Source organism: Acomys russatus, chromosome 7 (genome assembly GCF_903995435.1).
Source record: "Acomys russatus chromosome 7, mAcoRus1.1, whole genome shotgun sequence".
NCBI classification, from domain to species: Eukaryota; Metazoa; Chordata; class Mammalia; order Rodentia; family Muridae; genus Acomys; species Acomys russatus.
In genome coordinates, this window is record NC_067143.1 from 46,502,545 (window position 1) to 46,509,398 (window position 6,854).

A 6,854-nucleotide genomic window follows, 5' to 3' on the forward strand; every position below is an offset into this window, starting at 1 on the left:
TACAATCCTTAATGATTTGGTGACCCCACTCACAAAAGTAGTTTTGTGTTGCTACTTCGTAATTGCAATTTCACTACTTTTATGAATTGTGATGCGTATGTCTGATGTGCAGGATATCTGATATATGACCTCTGTGAAAAGGTCATTTGATTCTAGTTTGAGAACCGCTGCTTTAGACCCACTAATAAGCTCTTGTGTCTTGGTGGCTCTGCTTCAGAGAAGTTGTTCATTTTTACACAAGATTGAGTTCATCTGAGTTTGTACTCAGAAAGGTTCTTCTTCATCCACTGCCATAGTGTTTCTACTGTCTTCATCTTGTGACAGAGCTTTTAGTGGCTATTGTAGAAGTGAAATGGAAGAACACATATGATATTTTGATGAACCAGAACTGAAAGTGGATTATAATGCCTCTTCTTTTATTTCATTGGCGGAAACTCAACTGATACGTTTACAGAGAGACTCCAAAAGAGGATGAAATAAAAGCATTTTGGTGATCTACTCAAAGAACTTACACAAAGATTACACTTGACTACTTCATCAGTGCACATAAAACTGTAACAGCTCCCATTGAGCTTTCCCATGTCAGCTGATTGCATTTATTATACATTACATGGTTAGGTCATTACCCCCATAATCTGTAAATGATTAGGTACCCTTTGCTGCTTATTTGTACCTGTTTCCCAAAAATACATTTACTTGTTCCTTCTGTAACATACAATTCACATAATGATTTGATACAACATATGTAAAGTTGAGATAGTTGGTTGGCTATCATGTAAATGTCATTTGGTTCTTTTTCTGACATAAGAAGATGTAGGTGCTATGACACAGGATTAATGACTATTTCTCTCCAGTTTATAAATGTGAGTTACATAACAGAAAATATTTATTCCTATTATATATACGAATTACTTTGAACATAATAACTTATTTAGGAATAGATTAGTCATGTTTAACAGAAGAATAAAGTGAAAGAAGATGGTCTTTGATATTAAAATATTCTGAGACCAAACTTCAATTGCACCAGCTATCCTCTGACAGGGTGTATGGTCTTGGTAAGTTAATTGAATTTCCTGATCATTCCTTTTTTTATATTTTAATGAAGTTTTATCTGCCAGATTTCTTACTTGCTAACAATAAAAATCAATTCTGGTGGATTCAAGTAGAAAAGGAATTTATAAAAGACAGTTAATAATTCAGAGTTATAGAAAGCTAGGAAAACTGAACCAAGAGACTAGATATAAACTAAAGGTTCAGTGAACACAGACATAACCAAATATTTGCCATTGGAAACCATAAGGTGCTAACACTGCTGAAAGCTCACTGGATGCCTGGTGTTCTCTCTCTGGAAGCTGACTCTCTATTGTCACCAGTAAAAAGTTTTTTTCTTGTTGACCCTTTTTATGTCATAACAGTGAGATTTAAATTTCTTGGACATATCTTTTGATTCAGTCTCAGCTATGTGCCCATGTCTTTGGTGCCAAAGAGTGGACAAAATGAGTACCTGGCTTTTTGCATTTTGTACAAAAACCTAGAATGTCTATTCCTGAATTTTGACCACAAAAGGGGCATCCAATATAGCAATAATATGCTAACAGGCAACTAAAAGACAACCAAATATGACAGTGACACTACTATTGATTTGATTGATCATTAAAGATGTAATTTAAATAATATAATGTATTTCATATGTGCTATCTCAATTTGACTTGGGAAGTGTGGCTGATTACTCAAATTGTTCTGCCATCAATTTCTTACACAAAATTCTACTCCCAACACCTCATTTATGAGGTTTCATACTTTTGAGTTACAGAATATACATTCTTGTTCCCGGAACCACACATATGTTATGTTAAGGAAACACATTATTTTATTTGCAATGGCATTGGTAAAAACACTCAATCCTCATGAAATTCAGGAAGCCTACATAACCAAACTGCTCTTGCCACACATGAGCAACTGTCTATATACTTAGTGTGCTGATATCTTGTTCTTTTTTTTAAAATTTTATTTATTTATATTTTTTTATTAATTTATTCTTGTTACATCTCAATGTTTATCCCATCCCTTATATCCTCCCATTCTTCCCTCCCTCCCATTTTCCCATTATTCCCCTTCCCTATGACTGTTCCTGAGGGGGATTACCTCCCCCTGTATATGCTCATAGGGTCTCAAGTTTCTTCTTGGTAACCTGCTGTTCACTTACCAGGAAACTGGGACAAAGGGGAGGACATCCTATTGAGACTCTAGATGAGAGAAGCATGGGAGAATAGCAAAGTAGAAGGATCCAGAGGGTCCTAGAAACCTACAAGTAGAACATTATGATAAGCAGATTTGGGCCCAGGGGTCCCGCTCAAACTATGGCACAAGACAAGGACAATACAGGAGGTAAACTTCAAACCCCTACCCAGATCTAGCCAATGGACAGAACATTCTCCACAGTTGAGTGGAGAGTGGGATATGACTTTCTCACGTACTCTGGTGCCTCACATTTGACCATGTCTCCTGGAGGGGGAGACCTGGTGGCACTCAGAGGAAGGACAGCAGGTTACCAAGAAGAGACTTGATATCTTGTTCTTACATACAAATGAATGTTTGATAGACTCTCCTTTTGAATATCACATCATGAAAAATTGTGCTCCAAACTCTGGATATCTTTATGGCATCTCCTACTAGTCAATGAAGCATAAGTATACCTGACATACCATATAATTACAAACAGTTTATCACTACTATCTTAGAATGTGTCAACTCCATATGTAGCTTAAATAATTATCTATTACAGATAATCAAAATATAATTTTACATTAGACAATGCTTAATTTTAACTTGGTGATGTCATGAAATACTAGAAAAGGAAAAGCATGCAATATTAAGAACATATCTAGCATTTTTTAAAAAATAAATTGGCACTACAGTAGCTATTTTGATATTGAAACTTGGCTATATTCAATCAAGATATTATGGCTTTATATCCTTGTGACCTGCTCTGTATCATGAAACCACCACATAACTGACCCCCCAAAGTCATATTTGAGAATAAACATATTCCACATTTTTCCATGTATGATGTGAAACATAGATACAGTAAAGATCTGCTCACAGAACAGATTATGAATGTGACTTGCACTGTGGTCACAGTCCTGTTTCACCTCCTCATGTGCTCCTGCATTTGCTCTCCCATACTCTGCAGAGGTGTTGTGGATTTGCTTTTCCCTAGACATAACATTTTCTTCAAACTTTATATTGATTGTTTTTGCTTCCTCTCCAAGCCGCGTGAATGGTGTTGCTTCTTTTAGGACATGACACAAACCTTGCCTTAGTAGTTTCCTCTGATTTTGCTTAGATGCTCAACCCAAAGGCTATGTCCTTTGAACTTTGGTTGTTTTTTGTTTTGTTTTGTTTTGTTTTTTTAATTTCACTCCTTTTCTCAAGTATCTCATTTCAAATGTAACTCCTTCTTAATAACTTGTTTGGAAACCTCATTTTGCAATATAATTTGATGTATTGGTAACATCTCATATCTATCCACTGGTGCTGATTTATTTTATGTCAACTTGACACAGACTAAAGACGTTTTTGTAAGAAAGAATCTCAGTTGAGAGAATGTTCTGACTATATTGGCCTGTGGTAAATGTTTCTTTTTTCTTTTTTCTTTTTCTTTTTTTTCTTTTTTTTTTTTTTTTTTGCTGTTTGTTCTTTTTTTTTAATTATTAATTTATTCTTGTTACATCTCAATGTTTATCCCATCCCTTGTATCCTCCCATTCCTCCCCCCCCCCCTTTTCCCATTATTCCCCTCCCCTATGACTGTTCCTGAGACAGCAGGTAGCCAAGAAGAGACTTGATACCCTATGAGAATATATAGGGTAAAAGTTTCTTATTGATGACTGAAATTGAGGACACAGCTCAGTGTTGGTGATGCCACCTCTCAGATGTTGGTCCTGGGTTCTGCATAAAAGCATGGTTAGCCATCTCTATAAGGCAGTTCTTTGATGCTCATACTCTTCTCTGAGGTATTCTGGGTGTGGCCAGGAGTTAATGTTTTTACATCTAGATAGCTTTTAGGTTGAAATGAAATGTCAAAAATATTGATTTACATTCAGAGTTGTATACTTACCAAGATAAGAAAGATATTTTCTCCAAGGTTGCCAAATACAAATAGGCAAAACACTATGAATGTAACATTTATAAAATTCTTAATTGTTTTGTGGTCCTTCTTGCTGTAAACCACCTAATAGATTAAACTCAAAATAATCATGATGAGAGCTATCTCACCAAAATGCTGTATATTTCCACTAGCAGGGTCCCAAGCTTTTGTATAATTTAATTAAAAAGTACATAATGCAATGAGGTAATAACAGGAAGTATGTATTCTGGATAGGTGAATGACTAAGAATAGAAGGGGCAAGTCGTTACACACTGGGAATGACAGAATTTAAGTGTGCTCTTCCTTACTGCAGTAGTGGTGGTATTTCCAGGTGTATACCTGTGTCACACTGACAAATAACCAGGTATATTTAGGAAAGCCTCAAAAAATCATATTAATTTTATATTTACCTAAAATTATACACAATACACACATATGTGTATTATATATAAATGTTATATATAATGACGTTATGCCTCTTGGTGGGCTGACAATACTCCTTGCAGGATCCCAGTACTAAGCATTAAATGCCTCCATATGAGTTGTTGGTCAGGGTTCTTGGTTATAAGACTCAGGAGACCTCCCCTCAAGCACGTGTTTTTTATATTGTATAGACTTTACTTTTTAAAAATAATTTTTATTAGTTCATTGACATTTCTTACAATGCATTTAATCATATTTACCTCATCCACTTCATCTGTTTTCCTAAAAATCTAACTTCATGTCCTTATTTTCTTACACACATCAAGCCCAATTTGTATTGTCCATGTAGCCTTGGATGTGTGCCTTTACACAGGAACTGGGTAAGCTTATCATATACTCTCCCTTAAGAAAACTGACTGCCTTCTCCCAGCACAGATATCAATTGGCAATAACGCCTTAGCTAGAGGTTGCACTTTATGCTGAACTCTCCTCTCCAGCATGTGACTTGTGTTGGCTGGAACTTGTGCAAGTATTGTGCATGCTGTAAGAACTACCTTAAATGCATATGTGCAGCTCCCTTGTTGTATCTGGAAGAGAGCGTCCTTGTAGTCATCTTGTAGACATCACTGCCTTGGCTCTTATGTTTTCCACTCCTCTTCTTCAATGAATGACAACTGAGTCTTGGTAAGAATGATAAGATAAAGGTGTTCCATTTAGGACTGCGAATTCTACAATCTCTTATTATCTGTAACTTGACCATTTATGGGCCTCTTTGTTAAAAATCCATCTCCTTGACATAGAAGCTTCAATCATGAGGGTTGAGAAATCTCTGTCATATCAGTACATCATTAAGAGTTGTGCCCATTTAGCAGGATAATAGAAGTACATTCTACCCTCAGTTCTGCTACCTGTATTGCAACAGGTTCTTGGTCCTGGTAATCATGTAAGTTACTGGTTTCACCTCATGGAATGGCCTTTCCATTCAACCAAAAAGTGACTGGCTGCTCCTATGATGTTTGTGCAACTACCGCATCTGTGCCATAATTTGCCCGATCAGTCATTAGTATAGTTCCCAGGGCTGACATCTGGGTAATATTGATGATAATATTTCTCCTTGGACACTATGCAAAACAGCCCACAACTCTATTAATGTTTGCAAGTGAAGATGAAACTTCTCAATATCTCTATTTTCTGTGATTCAAATATATGATATCTTTAGAAATAGGGTTTACCTTCAAGTTCTGGAGAACAACCGTTAGTACTGGCAATCATGTAATGTTTGAGAATCTATAGGACCTCAATGGAAAACAGATTCCCAAAGAGGTATCCCATTTCTAACACTAGGCTATTTACTTGTCAAGTTTATATAGACATTGGTCAATAGCTCTTCAATGAAGGAGTCTTGCAGTTTAGGCAGGAAGGTCCAGAGATGCAAGTTTCATGACTTACTACACATGTTGGAATGGTATTTTCAGTTAAGTAGGTGACTTGGAGTCAACCATGCTCCTGTAATTAAAATCTTTTGTATGCTTTTTAATTTTTAACATTTTAAAATTTTGTTCCGTTTCCATCCTGATTGCATGCCCTCTTTCATCTCCTTCCAGTCCCACCTTCCCTCTCTAGTCTCCCTTCCCTCTCCTCTAGACCTCAGAAAGGGGGAGCCCTCCTCTCTATTTAGTAACGCCAGTAGTAAGCACATTTATTTACCAAACTATATTTAGGTAGAAGAATTTCTTTAGTTCATCACTGATGTTCCCTCTGGGAGGCATAGATATTTGTTTAATCTGACCAGGAAAAGCCACACAAAGGACCAGAAAAGAGGTAAGATAAAGTGAATTGTAAGTGCTAGAAGAAGAAATGCCTAATCTTATTAATAGTTTTTCCTTGCCTGGAAATATAAGGGTGATGTAGTCTTTACTTAGTACTAAACATAAATTTCAGAGGAAGTTAATGAATATTCAGCAAAACAGAAGTGTGTTCCATTAGAGATTTGAAACCTGTAATAAATCCCCATATCACCTGCATTATCTGCATAAAATTGCATTTGGCCATTGAAGTAGAAATGTATTGCTTGACAAAGAAATACTGGCTTATCTACTATTGAGAGTAGCACTTCCATCTGATGGAATTTAAGAGGTTTGGTATTCATAGTTACCACCTTTCTAACTTAACCTATACAGCTCTAATAGGGATGTGTGTGTGGAGATTATATGCCAATAAAACAGACTACAATGATTGCTACAAGTATGTTTTTATGGCCCTAACCAAGCCCATTAGAGACT